Raw genomic sequence first — 16,024 nt, 5'->3', positions numbered from 1 at the left:
CAATTCAACCCTTAACTCAACAATGAGTAGATGAGTGTTATGTGTGTGTATATGTGTAGATAAATGAAAACTGAAATTCAAGTATTTATTTTATATATATATATATATTTATATATATATATATATATATATATATATATATATATATATATATATATATATATATATATATATATATATATATATATATATATATATATATGTCTTATATCTCCTGATGATTGAGGGAACCCCTCATTAAACAGGCCTGTAGAGATGAAGTAGTCTTGTGATTTTTTCCCCCACACATACATATATATATATATATATATATATATATATATATATATATATATATATATATATATATATATAGCTAGAATTCACTGAAAGTCAAGATTTTTTTATATATGTGTATATATATATATATATATATATATATATATATTTATTATATATATATATACACACATATATAAAAAAATCTTGACTTTATATATATATATATATATATATATATATATATATATATATATATATATATATATATATATATGAAATACTTGACTTAGTGAATTCTAGCTCTAAATATACTCCTCCCCTCTTAACCACGCCCCCACCCCACCCCCGACCATGCCTTCCCCACCCCCACCTCCTGAAATCGGAGGTCTCAATGTTGGCAAGTATGAGTTTAGGAGTTATGTTTAAATAACTGTCATAGTGAGTGTGGCAGTTACACTGTCATATTGAGTAAAAAAAACTAACTTGTGTCTTTGCAAACCTCACAAAAGAAAACGTTTCTAATAAAAATCACAAAGATACATTTCTTCACGCATTATTAGACATTTTTCATGTGTGGTTTAGGAGTTATGTTTAAATAACTGTCATATTGAGTGTGGCAGTTATACTGTCATTATGTGTAAAACCTAATTTTGTATTTGCAAACCTTATGAAAACAACTGATTCTAGTAAAACATAGATTCAATTTTACAGGCATTTTTAGATATTTTACATGTTTGGTTTAGGAGTTGTGTTTGAATACATTTTTTATTGCTATTTTCGTTAGGGCAAGGCCGACCAGCAGGAGGCCACGGGGAAGACCCAGGACACATTGGGAAGACTATCATTCAAGTACCTTGGGGTGTGGGTGGACAATAAGCTGGACTAGACTGTTAACACAGACCACTTGTACAGGAAAGGACAGAGCTGTACTTCCTGAGGCGGCTGTCCTTTGTCCCACACGCCATTAGACTGTACAACTCTTCTCTGGGGGGAGGGGGGCTACTAGGATGACAGGGGATGCAAATCAATAAGAGTGCAATATTTTTTCAAAACATGGTCACTACTGCCTAGTTTCTCTTGTTATATTCTTATTTTACTGTTGTATTTTTATTCTCATTGTTGCTTTTTATTTTTATTCTATTGTAATATGTTTCTATTTTGTTTCAATTTATACCCCCATTATTTACTTTTCACTTTTTACAATTTTGTACACTACTGCTGGAATTTAAATTTTCCTGAGGGAACTCTCCTGAAGGAATCAATAAAGTACTATCTATGTATCTATCTATTTATGTCTCCTGGCTGGCCTGTAAATGCCTCGGGATCCCCCGAGAAGAGCTGGACAAAGTGGCTGGGGAGAGGAAAGTCTTCGCTTCTCTGCTTAGGCTGCTGCCCCCGCAACCTGACCTCGGATAAGCAGGAAGAAAATGGATGGATTTAGTATGACAGTAATACTGTCATATTAAGTAAAAAACTAACTTGGGTCTTTGCAAACATTACAAAATATATTTTTTCTAGTAAAACTCACAAAGATACATAACTCAAGGCATTATTAGCCATTTTGCATGTGTGGTTTAGGACTTATGTTTAAATAATCGTCAGATTGAGTGTGACAGTATACTGTCATAGTGAGTAAAACCCATATTTTGTAATTGCAAACCTTATGAAAACAAATGATTCTACTAAAACTCACATGGATACAATATTACAGGCATTTTTTGACATAATGCATGTTTGGTTTTGGAGTAATGTTTATATAACTTTCATATTTTGTATGACAGTAATACTGTCATATTGAATAAAAAAAACTAACTTGTATCTGTACAAACCTTAAAAAATATTTTTTTTTCCAGTAAAACTCACAAAGAGACATTTCTCCAGGCATTATTAGCCATTGTGCACATGTGGTTTAGGAGTTATGTTTAAATAAATGTCAAATTGAATGTGGCAGTTATACTGTTATTATGAGTAAAACCTAATTTTTGTAATTGTAAACCTTACCAAAATACCTGATTCTGGTAAAACTCACATAGATTCAATATTACAGGCATTTTTTAGACATTTTACATGTTTGGTTTAGAGTTGTGTTTGAATACATTTGTATTGCTTTTTTCATTAGGGCAAGTCCGACGGGCAGGAGGCCGCGGGGAAGACCCAGGACACATTGGGAAGACTATGTCTCCGGGCTGGGCTGTCGAACGCCTCGGGATCCCCCGAGAAGAGCTTCTCTGCTTAGGCTGCTGCCCCTGCAACCGGACCTCGGATAAGCGGAAGACAGTTATACTGTCATATTAAGTAAAAAAAACTAACTTACAAAATATATTTTTTTCTAGTAAATCTAACAAAGATACATTTCTCCAAGCATTATTAGCCATTTTGCATTTGTTGTTTAGGAGTTATGTTTAAATAACTGTTATAGTGAGTAAAACCTAATTTTTGTATTTGCAAAAACCTTACAAAAACAACTGATTCTAGTAAAACTCACATGGATTCAATATTGCAGGCATTTTTAGACATGATGCATGTTTGATTTTGGAGTTGTGTTTGTATAACTTTCATATTTAGTATTACAGTAATACTGTCATATTGAGTAATAAAAACTAACTTGTGTCTTTACAAACCTTACAAAATATTTTTTTTCCTGCAAAACTCACAAAGAGACATTTCTCCAGGCATTATTAGCCATTTGTCATGTGTGGTTTAGGAGTTATGTTTAAATAACTGTCAGATTGAGTGTGACAGTATACTGTGAGTAAAACCCATATTTTGTATTTGCAAACCTTACAAAAACAACTGATTCTAGTAAAACTCACATGGATACAAAATTACAGGCATTTTTAGAGATAATGCATGTTTGGTTTTGGAGTTATGTTTATATAACTTTCATATTTAGTATGACAGTAACACTGTCATATTGAGTAAAAAAAACTAACTTGTGTCGGTGCAAACATTACGAAATATTTTTTTCCAGTAAAACTCACAAAGAGACATTTCTCCAGGCATTAATAGCCATTGTGCATGTGTGGTTTAGGAGTTATGTTTAAATAGATAGAATGTGGCAGTTATACTGTCATTATGAGTGAAACCTAATTTTTGTAATTGTAAATCTTACCAAAATACCTGATTCTGGTAAAACTCACATAGATTCAAGATTACATGCATTTTAGACGGATTGCATGTTTGGTTTTGGAGTTTTGATTATACAACTTTCATATTTAGTATGACAGTTATACTGTATATTACCATTGGGGAAAAAAAAAAACCTAACTTGAGTCTTTGCAAACCTTACAAAAGATCGTTATTCTAGTAAAGACTTAGACTTAGACTTAGACTTTCTTTTTATTGTCATTCAAATTTGAACTTTACAGCACAGATAAGAACGAAATGTCGTAGTGCAGGATAAAAAAGCAATTAGGTGCATATTTCGATACATAAATATATATAAATAACATATAAATACTATATATATATATATATATATATATATATATATATATATATATATATATATATATATATATATATAATAAATAAATATATATAAATATATATGAATAGATAAATAGATTACTGTGCAGATAAATATATTGCACTTTTTCCACATGCGCCCACGTTTATGGGTGTATGTTATATTGTTTATTTCATTCCAGCGAGATAATTCATTTTGAGGGGAGTTGAGGAGATAATTTAATTATGATGCGTTTAAGAGTCTTACGGCCTGAGGGAAGAAGCTGCTACAGAAGCTTCGGAGGCTGCGGAACCTCTTTCTAGAGTCCAGCAGTGAAAACAGTCCTTGGTGGGGGTGGGAGGAGTCTTTGCAAATTTTCTGAGCCCTGGTCAGGCAGCACTTTTTGCGATCTCCTGGATAGGAGGAAGAGGAGTCCTGATGATCTTTTCCGCCGTCCTCACCACTCTCTGGAGATACTTCCAGTCTGAGGCACTGCAGGCTCCAGTCCAGACAGAGATGCTGTTGGTCAGCAGGCTCGCTATAACAACGATACATCTCTCCAAGCATTATTAGCTATTTTGCATTTGTTGTTTAGGAGTTATGTTTAAATAACTGTCAAAGTAAATAAAACCTAATTTTGGTATTTGAAAACCTTACAAAAACAACTGATTCTAGTAAAACTCACACAGATACAATATTACAGGCATTTTTAGACATAATACATGTTTGGTTTTGGAGTGATGTTTGGCGCAGTGGAAGAATGGCCGTGCTCGACCCGAGGGTCCCTGGTTCAATCCCCACCTAGTACCAACCTCGTCATGTCCGTTGTGTCCTGAGCAAGACACTTCACCCTTGCTCCTGATGGGTGCTGGTTAGCGCCTTGCATGGCAGCTCCCTCCATCAGTGTGTGATGGGTAAATGTGGAAGTAGTGTCAAAGCGCTTTGAGTACCTTGAAGGTAGAAAAGCGCTATACAAGTACAACCCATTTATTTATTTATTTATTTATTTATATATAGTATGACAGCTATACTGTTATATTGAGTAAAAAAAACTAACTTGTGTCTTTACAAACCTTACACGATATATTTTTTCTAGTAAAACTCACAGAGAGACATTTCCCCAGGTATTATTAGCCATTATGCATGTGTGGTTTAGGAGTTATGTTTAAATAAATGTCAAATTGAATGTGGCAGGTATACTGTCATGAGTAAAACCTAATTTTTGTAATTGTAAACCTTACCAAAATACCTGATTCTGGTAAAACTCACATAGATTGAATATTACATGCATTTTTAGATGGATTGCTTGTTTGGTTTTGGAGTTATGTTTTTACAACTTTCATATTTAGTATGACAGTTATACTGTCATATTGAGTAAAAAAAAACAACTAACTTGCGTCTTTGCAAACCTTACAAAAGATCATTATTCTGGTAAAGACTTAGACTTTCTTTTTATTGTCATTCAAATTTGAACTTTACAGCACAGATAACACAATTTCGTTACATAAGCTCATGGTAGTGCAGGATAAAAAAGCAATAAGGTGCATATATAAATAAATATAAATAATAAATAAATATATATATAAAATAAATAAATATACTTAAATATATATAAATAAATAAAAAGATTACTGTGCAGATAAATATATTGCACTTTTTCCACATGCGCCCACGTTTATGGGTGTATGTTATATTGTTTTTTTTTTTATTCCAGCGAGTTAATCCATTTTGAGGGGAGTTGAGGGGATAATTTAATTATAATGCGTTCAAGAGTCTTACGGCCTGAGGGAAGAAGCTGGAGGTTCTGCTTCGGAGGCTGCGGAACCTCTTTCTAGAGTCCAGCAGTGAAAACAGTCCTTGGTGGGGGTGGGAGGAGTCTTTGCAAATTTTCTGAGCCCCGGTCATGCAGCGCTTTTTGCGATCTCCTGGATAGGAGGAAGAGGATTCCTGAAGATCTTTCCCGCCGTCCTCACCACTCTCTGGAGAGACTTCCAGTCTGAGGCACTGCAGGCTCCAGTCCAGACAGAGATGCTGTTGGTCAGCAGGCTCTCTACAACAAAGATACAGTTCTCCAAGCATTATTAGCCATTTGCATTTGTTGTTTAGGATTTATGTTTAAATAACTGTCATAGTGAGTAAAACCTAAATTTTGTATTTGCAAACCTTACAAAAACAATTGATTCTAGTAAAACTCACAGATACAATATCACAGGCATTTTTAGACATAATGCATGTTTGGTTTTGGAGTTGTGTTTATATAACTTTCATATTTAGTATTACAGTAATACTGTCATATTGAGTAAAAAAAACAACTAACTCGTGTCTTTACAAACCTTACAAAATATTTTTCCCAGTAAAACTCAAAGATACATTTCTACAGGCATTATTAGCCATTTTGCATGTGCGGTTTAGGATTTATGTTTAAAAAACTGTCATATTGAGTGTGACAGTAAAGTCATAGTGAGTAAAACAAACTAACTTGTGTCTTTGCAATGCTTACAAAAGAAAATGTTACTAGTAAAACTCACAAAAGATACATTTCTTCATGCATTATTAGAAAATGTTCATGTGTAGTTTAGGAGTTATGTTTTAATAACTGTCAAATTGAGTGTGGCAGTTATACTGTCATTAAGTGTTAAACCTAATTTTTGTATTTGCAAACCTTACAAAAACAACTGATTCTAGTAAAACTCACATAGATTCAATATTGCAGGTATTTTAGACATTTCACATGTTTGGTTTAGGAGTTGTGTTTGAATACATTTTAATTGTTTTTTTCGTTAGGGCAAGTCCGACTGGCAGGAGGCCACGGGGAAGCCCCAGTACACATTGGGAAGACTATGTCAGCCGGCTGGCCTGGGAACGCTTCGGGATCCCCCGAGAAGAGCTGGACGAAGTGGCTGGGGAGAGGGAAGTCTGGGCTTCTCTGCTTAGGCTGCTGCCCCCGCAACCCGACCTCGGAAAAGCGGAAGAAAATGGATACATTTAGTATGACAGTTATACTATTATATTGAGTAAAAAAAACTAACTTGTGTCTTTAAAAAACCTTACAAATGATATGTTTTCTAGTAAAACTCACAAAGATACATCTCTAAGCATTATAAGCCATTTTGCATGTGGTTTAGGGGTTATGTTTAAATAACTGCCTTATTGAATGTGGCAGTTATACTGTCATTATGAGTAAAACCTAATTTTTGTAATTGTAAACCTTACCAAAATACCTGATTCTGGTAAAACTCACATAGATTCAATATTACAGGCATTTTTAGACGGATTGCATGTGTAGTTTTGAAATTATGTTTATACAACTTTCTTATTTAGTATGACAGTGATACTATCATATTGAGTTTAAAAAAAACTAACTTGTGTCTTTGCAAACCTAACAAAAGAACATTTTAGTAAAACTCAAAGATACATCTCCAGGCAATTAGTCATTTTGCATTTGTTGTTTAGGAGTTATGTTTAAATAACTGTCATATTAAATGTAACAGTGTACTCTCATATAGAGTAAAACCTAATTTTTGTATTTGCAAACCTTACAAAAACAACTGATTCTAGAAAAACTCACATGCATTCAATATTACAGTTATTTTTAGACATTTTGCCTTTTGGTTTAGAAATTATGATGGAATACATTTGTATTGCTTTTTTCGCATTATCTCAGGATTTTAGGAATATTACTGTCATATTGAGTAAAAAACTACTTTTTGTGTTTGCAAGCCTTAAAAAAGCATATGTTTCGAGTAAAACTAACAATAATGCATTATTTCAGGCAATAATATCTCATTTTTATGTGTAGTTTAGAAGTTATGTTTATTTACTGTCATATTGACTGTACATTGTCATGGTGAAAAAAAACCTATTTTTTTTATTTTCAAAAATTTCAAACACAACCGATTCTAGTAAAACTCACATGGATTCAATATTACAGGCATTATCTCAGGATTTTAAGAACATTACTGTCATATTGAGTAAAAAACTACTTTTTGTGTTTGCAAGCCTTAAAAAAGCATATGTTTCGAGTAAAACTCACAATAATGCATTATTTCAGGCAATAGTAGCTCATTTTTATTTGTAGTTTAGGAGTTATGTTTATTTACTCTTATATTGAGTGTACTTGTCATGGTGAAAAAAAAACATAATTTTTTTATTTGCAAAAATTTCAAACACAACCGATTCTAGTAAAACGCACATGGATTCAATATTACAGGCATTTTTTACAAATTTTGCATGTTTAGTTTAAAAATTATGATTGAATACATTTGTATTGCTTTTTTCGCATTATCTCAGGATTTTAAGCACATTACTGTCATATTGAGTAAAAAAAATACTTTTTGTGTTTGTAAGCCTTAAGAAAGCATATGTTTCGAGGAAAACTCCCAAGAATCCATTATTTCAAACATTATTAGCCATTTTGCATGAGTAGTTTAGGAGTTATGATTAAAAATATTCAGTGTGACAGTTTACTTTCATAAAGAGTAAAACCTAATTTTTGTTTTTGCAAACTTCACTAAAACAACTGATTCTAGTAAAACTCACATGGATTTAATATTACAGGCATTTTTAGACATTTTGCATTGTTGGTTTAGGATTTATGTTGGAATACATTTTTATTGCTTTTTTCGCATTATCTCCGAATTTTAAGAACATTACTGTCATATTGAATAAAAACTACTATTTGTGTTTGCAAGCCTTAAAAAAGCATGTTTCGAGTAAAACTCACAAGAATGCATTATTTCAGGCAACATTAGCTCATTTTTAAGTGTAGTTTAGGAGTTATGTTTAATTTACTGTCATATTGAGTGTACATCGTCATGGTGAAAAAAAACCTAATTTTTGTATTTGCAAAAATTTCAAACACAACCTAAACTAGTAAAACTCACATGGATTCAATTTTACAGGCATTTTTACACATTTTGCATGTTTGATTTAGGAAATATGATTGAATATATTTTCATTGCTTTTTTCGCATTATCTCAGTATTTTAGGAATATTACCGTCATATTGAGTAAAAAGTTACTTTTTGTTTGCAAGATTTGAAAAAGCATATGTTTCGAGTAAAGTCCGTAAAATGCATTATTTGAGGCATCATTAGACATTTTGCATGTGTAGTTTAGGAGTTTTGATTAAATAAATGTCATATTGAGTGTGACAGTTTACTTTCATAAAGAGTAAAACCTAATTTTTGTTTTTGCAAACCTTACTAAAACCACTGATTATAGTTAAACTCACATGGATTCAATAATACAGGCATTTTTTCTTATTTTGCATGTTTAGTTAAGAAATTATGATTGAATACATTTTTATGGCTTTTTTCGCATTATCTCAGGATTTTAAGAACATTACTGTCATATTGAGTAAAAAAAATACTTTTTGTGTTTGCAAGCCTTAAGAAAGCATTTGTTTCAAGGAAAACTCCCAAGGATCCATTATTTCAAACATTATTAGCCATTTTGCATGAGTAGTTTAGGAGTTATGATTAAAAAACTGTCATATTGAGTGTGACAGTTTACTTACATAAAGAGTAAAACCTAATTTTTGTTTTTGCAAACTTCACTAAAACAACTGATTCTAGTGAAACTCACATGGATTCAATAATGCAGGCATTTTTACACATTTTGCATGTTTAGTTTAGAAATTATGATTGAATACATTTTTATGGCTTTTTTCGCATTATCTCAGGATTTTAAGAACATTACTGTCATATTGAGTAAAAAACTACATTTTGTGTTTGCAAGCCTTAAAAAAACATATGTTTCAAGTAAAACTCACAAGGATGCATTATTTCAAACATTATTAGCCATTTTGCAAGAGTAGTTTAGGAGTTATGATTAAAAAACTGTCATATTGAGTGAGACAGTTTACTTTCATAAAGAGAAAAACCTAATTTTTGTTTTTGCAAACTTTACTAAAACAACTGATTCTAGTAAAACTCACATGAATTCAATATTACAGGCATTTTTACACATTTTGCATGTTTAGTTTAGAAATTATGATTGAATACACTTTTATTGCTTTTTTCGCATTATCTCAGGATTTTAAGAACATTACTGTCATTTTGAGTAAAAAAAATACTTTTTGTGTTTGCAAGCCTTAAGAAATCATATGTTTCGAGGAAAACTCCCAAGGATCCATTATTTCAAACATTATTAGCCATTTTGCATGAGTGGTTTAGGAGTTATGATTAAAAAATTGTCATATTGAGTGTGACAGTTTACTTTCATAAAGAGTAAAACCTAATTTTTGCTTTTGCAAATCTTACTAAAACAACTGATTCTAGTGAAACTCACAAGGCTATAATATTACTTGCATTATTAGCCATTTTGCATGAGTAGTTTAGGAGTTATGATTAAAAAACTGTCATATTGAGTGTGACAGTTTACTTTCATAAAGAGTAAAACCTAATTTTTGTTTTTGCAAACTTCACTAAAACAACTGATTCTAGTAAAACTCACATGGATTCAATAATGCAGGCATTTTTACACATTTTGCATGTTTAGTTTAGAAATTATGATTGAATACATTTTTATGGCTTTTTTCGCATTATCTCAGGATTTTAAGAACATTACTGTCATTTGAGTAAAAAATACTTTTTGTGTTTGCAAGGCTTAAGAAAGCATATGTTTCGAGGTAAACTCCCAAGAATCCATTATTTCAAACATTATTAGCCATTTTGCAAGTGTAGTTTAGGAGTTATGATTAAAAAACTGTCATATTGAGTGAGACAGTTTACTTTCATAAAGAGTAAAACCTAATTTTTGTTTTTGCAAACTTCACTAAAACAACTGATTCTAGTAAAACTCACATGGATTCAATATTACAGGCATTTTTACACATTTTGCATGTTTAGTTTGGAAATTATGATTAAATACATTTTTATGGCTTTTTTCGCATTATCTCAGGATTTTAAGAACATTACTGTCATATTGAGTAAAAAACTACATTTTGTGTTTGCAAGCCTTAAAAAAACATGTTTCGAGTAAAACTCACAAGGATGCATTATTTCAAACATTATTAGCCATTTTGCATGAGTAGTTTAGGAGTTATGATTAAAAAACTGTCATATTGAGTGTGACAGTTTACTTACATAAAGAGTAAAACCTAATTTTTGTTTTTGCAAACTTCACTAAAACAACTGATTCTAGTAAAACTCACATGGATTCAATAATGCAGGCATTTTTACACATTTTGCATGTTTAGTTTAGAAATTATGATTGAATACATTTTTATGGCTTTTTTCGCATTATCTCAGGATTTTAAGAACATTACTGTCATATTGAGTAAAAAAATACTTTTTGTGTTTGCAAGGCTTAAGAAAGCATATGTTTCGAGGTAAACTCCCAAGACTCCATTATTTCAAACATTATTAGCCATTTTGCAAGAGTAGTTTAGGAGTTATGATTAAAAAACTGTCATATTGAGTGAGACAGTTTACTTTCATAAAGAGTAAAACCTAATTTTTGTTTTTGCAAACTTCACTAAAACAACTGATTCTAGTAAAACTCACATGGATTCAATATTACAGGCATTTTTACACATTTTGCATGTTTAGTTTAGAAATTATGATTGAATACACTTTTATTGCTTTTTTCGCATTATCTCAGGATTTTAAGAACATTACTGTCATTTTGAGTAAAAAAAATACTTTTTTTGTTTGCAAGCCTTAAGAAAGCATATGTTTCGAGGAAAACTCCCAAGGATCCATTATTTCAAACATTATTAGCCATTTTGCATGAGTGGTTTAGGAGTTATGATTAAAAAATTGTCATATTGAGTGTGACAGTTTACTTTCATAAAGAGTAAAACCTAATTTTTGCTTTTGCAAATCTTACTAAAACAACTGATTCTAGTGAAACTCACAAGGCTATAATATTACTTGCATTTTTAGACATTTTGCATTGTTGGTTTAGGAATTATGTTGGAATACATTTTTATTGCTCATTTCGCATTATCTCAGAATTTTAAGAACATTACTGTCATATTGAGTAAAAAAAAATACGTTTTATGTTTGCAAGCCTTAAGAAAGCATTTGTTTCAAGGAAAACTCCCAAGGATCCATTATTTCAAACATTATTAGCCATTTTGCATGAGTAGTTTAGGAGTTATGATTAAAAAACTGTCATATTGAGTGTGACAGTTTACTTTCATAAAGAGTAAAACCTAATTTTTGTTTTTGCAAACTTCACTAAAACAACTGATTCTAGTAAAACTCACATGGATTCAATAATGCAGGCATTTTTACACATTTTGCATGTTTAGTTTAGAAATTATGATTGAATACATTTTTATGGCTTTTTTCGCATTATCTCAGGATTTTAAGAACATTACTGTCATATTGAGTAAAAAAATACTTTTTGTGTTTGCAAGGCTTAAGAAAGCATATGTTTCGAGGTAAACTCCCAAGACTCCATTATTTCAAACATTATTAGCCATTTTGCAAGAGTAGTTTAGGAGTTATGATTAAAAAACTGTCATATTGAGTGAGACAGTTTACTTTCATAAAGAGTAAAACCTAATTTTTGTTTTTGCAAACTTCACTAAAACAACTGATTCTAGTAAAACTCACATGGATTCAATATTACAGGCATTTTTACACATTTTGCATGTTTAGTTTGGAAATTATGATTAAATACATTTTTATGGCTTTTTTCGCATTATCTCAGGATTTTAAGAACATTACTGTCATATTGAGTAAAAAACTACATTTTGTGTTTGCAAGCCTTAAAAAAACATATGTTTCGAGTAAAACTCACAAGGATGCATTATTTCAAACATTATTAGCCATTTTGCAAGAGTAGTTTAGGAGTTAGGATTAAAAAACTGTCATATTGAGTGAGACAGTTTACTTTCATAAAGAGAAAAACCTAATTTTTGTTTTTGCAAACTTTACTAAAACAACTGATTCTAGTAAAACTCACATGGATTCAATATTACAGGCATTTTTACACATTTTGCATGTTTAGTTTAGAAATTATGATTGAATACACTTTTATTGCTTGTTTCGCATTATCTCAGGATTTTAAGAACATTACTGTCATTTTGAGTAAAAAAAATACTTTTTGTGTTTGCAAGCCTTAAGAAAGCATATGTTTCGAGGAAAACTCCCAAGGATCCATTATTTCAAACATTATTAGCCATTTTGCATGAGTGGTTTAGGAGTTATGATTAAAAAATTGTCATATTGAGTGTGACAGTTTACTTTCATAAAGAGTAAAACCTAATTTTTGCTTTTGCAAATCTTACTAAAACAACTGATTCTAGTGAAACTCACAAGGCTATAATATTACTTGCATTATTAGCCATTTTGCATGAGTAGTTTAGGAGTTATGATTAAAAAACTGTCATATTGAGTGTGACAGTTTACTTTCATAAAGAGTAAAACCTAATTTTTGTTTTTGCAAACTTCACTAAAACAACTGATTCTAGTAAAACTCACATGGATTCAATAATGCAGGCATTTTTACACATTTTGCATGTTTAGTTTAGAAATTATGATTGAATACATTTTTATGGCTTTTTTCGCATTATCTCAGGATTTTAAGAACATTACTGTCATATTGAGTAAAAAAAATACTTTTTGTGTTTGCAAGGCTTAAGAAAGCATATGTTTCGAGGTAAACTCCCAAGAATCCATTATTTCAAACATTATTAGCCATTTTGCAAGTGTAGTTTAGGAGTTATGATTAAAAAACTGTCATATTGAGTGAGACAGTTTACTTTCATAAAGAGTAAAACCTAATTTTTGTTTTTGCAAACTTCACTAAAACAACTGATTCTAGTAAAACTCACATGGATTCAATATTACAGGCATTTTTACACATTTTGCATGTTTAGTTTGGAAATTATGATTAAATACATTTTTATGGCTTTTTTCGCATTATCTCAGGATTTTAAGAACATTACTGTCATATTGAGTAAAAAACTACATTTTGTGTTTGCAAGCCTTAAAAAAAACATATGTTTCGAGTAAAACTCACAAGGATGCATTATGTCAAACATTATTAGCCATTTTGCAAGAGTAGTTTAGGAGTTATGATTAAAAAACTGTCATATTGAGTGAGACAGTTTACTTTCATAAAGAGAAAAACCTAATTTTTGTTTTTGCAAACTTTACTAAAACAACTGATTCTAGTAAAACTCACATGGATTCAATAATACAGGCATTTTTACACATTTTGCATGTTTAGTTTAGAAATTATGATTGAATACACTTTTATTGCTTTTTTCGCATTATCTCAGGATTTTAAGAACATTACTGTCATTTTGAGTAAAAAAAATACTTTTTGTGTTTGCAAGCCTTAAGAAAGCATATGTTTCAAGGAAAACTCCCAAGGATCCATTATTTCAAACATTATTAGCCATTTTGCATGAGTGGTTTAGGAGTTATGATTAAAAAATTGTCATATTGAGTGTGACAGTTTACTTTCATAAAGAGTAAAACCTAATTTTTGCTTTTGCAAATCTTACTAAAACAACTGATTCTAGTGAAACTCACAAGGCTATAATATTACTTGCATTTTTAGACATTTTGCATTGTTGGTTTAGGAATTATGTTGGAATACATTTTTATTGCTCATTTCGCATTATCTCAGAATTTTAAGAACATTACTGTCATATTGAGTAAAAAAAAATACGTTTTATGTTTGCAAGCCTTAAGAAAGCATTTGGTTCAAGGAAAACTCCCAAGGATCCATTATTTCAAACATTATTAGCCATTTTGCATGAGTAGTTTAGGAGTTATGATTAAAAAACTGTCATATTGAGTGTGACAGTTTACTTACATAAAGAGTAAAACCTAATTTTTGTTTTTGCAAACTTCACTAAAACAACTGATTCTAGTAAAACTCACATGGATTCAATAATGCAGGCATTTTTACACATTTTGCATGTTTAGTTTAGAAATTATGATTGAATACATTTTTATGGCTTTTTTCGCATTATCTCAGGATTTTAAGAACATTACTGTCATATTGAGTAAAAAAATACTTTTTGTGTTTGCAAGGCTTAAGAAAGCATATGTTTCGAGGTAAACTCCCAAGACTCCATTATTTCAAACATTATTAGCCATTTTGCAAGAGTAGTTTAGGAGTTATGATTAAAAAACTGTCATATTGAGTGAGACAGTTTACTTTCATAAAGAGTAAAACCTAATTTTTGTTTTTGCAAACTTCACTAAAACAACTGATTCTAGTAAAACTCACATGGATTCAATATTACAGGCATTTTTACACATTTTGCATGTTTAGTTTGGAAATTATGATTAAATACATTTTTATGGCTTTTTTCGCATTATCTCAGGATTTTAAGAACATTCTGTCATATTGAGTAAAAAACTACATTTTGTGTTTGCAAGCCTTAAAAAAACATATGTTTCGAGTAAAACTCACAAGGATGCATTATTTCAAACATTATTAGCCATTTTGCAAGAGTAGTTTAGGAGTTATGATTAAAAAACTGTCATATTGAGTGAGACAGTTTACTTTCATAAAGAGAAAAACCTAATTTTTGTTTTTGCAAACTTTACTAAAACAACTGATTCTAGTAAAACTCACATGGATTCAATAATACAGGCATTTTTACACATTTTGCATGTTTAGTTTAGAAATTATGATTGAATACACTTTTATTGCTTTTTTCGCATTATCTCAGGATTTTAAGAACATTACTGTCATTTTGAGTAAAAAAAATACTTTTTGTGTTTGCAAGCCTTAAGAAAGCATATGTTTCGAGGAAAACTCCCAAGGATCCATTATTTCAAACATTATTAGCCATTTTGCATGAGTGGTTTAGGAGTTATGATTAAAAAATTGTCATATTGAGTGTGACAGTTTACTTTCATAAAGAGTAAAACCTAATTTTTGCTTTTGCAAATCTTACTAAAACAACTGATTCTAGTGAAACTCACAAGGCTATAATATTAATTGCATTTTTAGACATTTTGCATTGTTGGTTTAGGAATTATGTTGGAATACATTTTTATTGCTCATTTCGCATTATCTCAGAATTTTAAGAACATTACTGTCATATTGAGTAAAAAAAAAAACTTTTATGTTTGCAAGCCTTAAGAAAGCATTTGTTTAAAGGAAAACTCCCAAGGATCCATTATTTCAAACATTATTAGCCATTTTGCATGAGTAGTTTAGGAGTTATGATTAAAAAACTGTCATATTGAGTGTGACGTTTACTTTCATAAAGAGTAAAACCTAATTTTCGTTTTTGCAAACTTTACTAAAACAACTGATTCTAGTAAAACTCATATTACAGGCATTTTTACACATTTTGCATGTTTGGTTTAGAAATTATGATTGAATAATT

Source organism: Nerophis lumbriciformis, linkage group LG32 (assembly GCF_033978685.3).
Source record: "Nerophis lumbriciformis linkage group LG32, RoL_Nlum_v2.1, whole genome shotgun sequence".
NCBI classification, from domain to species: domain Eukaryota; kingdom Metazoa; phylum Chordata; class Actinopteri; order Syngnathiformes; family Syngnathidae; genus Nerophis; species Nerophis lumbriciformis.
Note: the sequence above shows the minus strand (reverse complement) of the source record.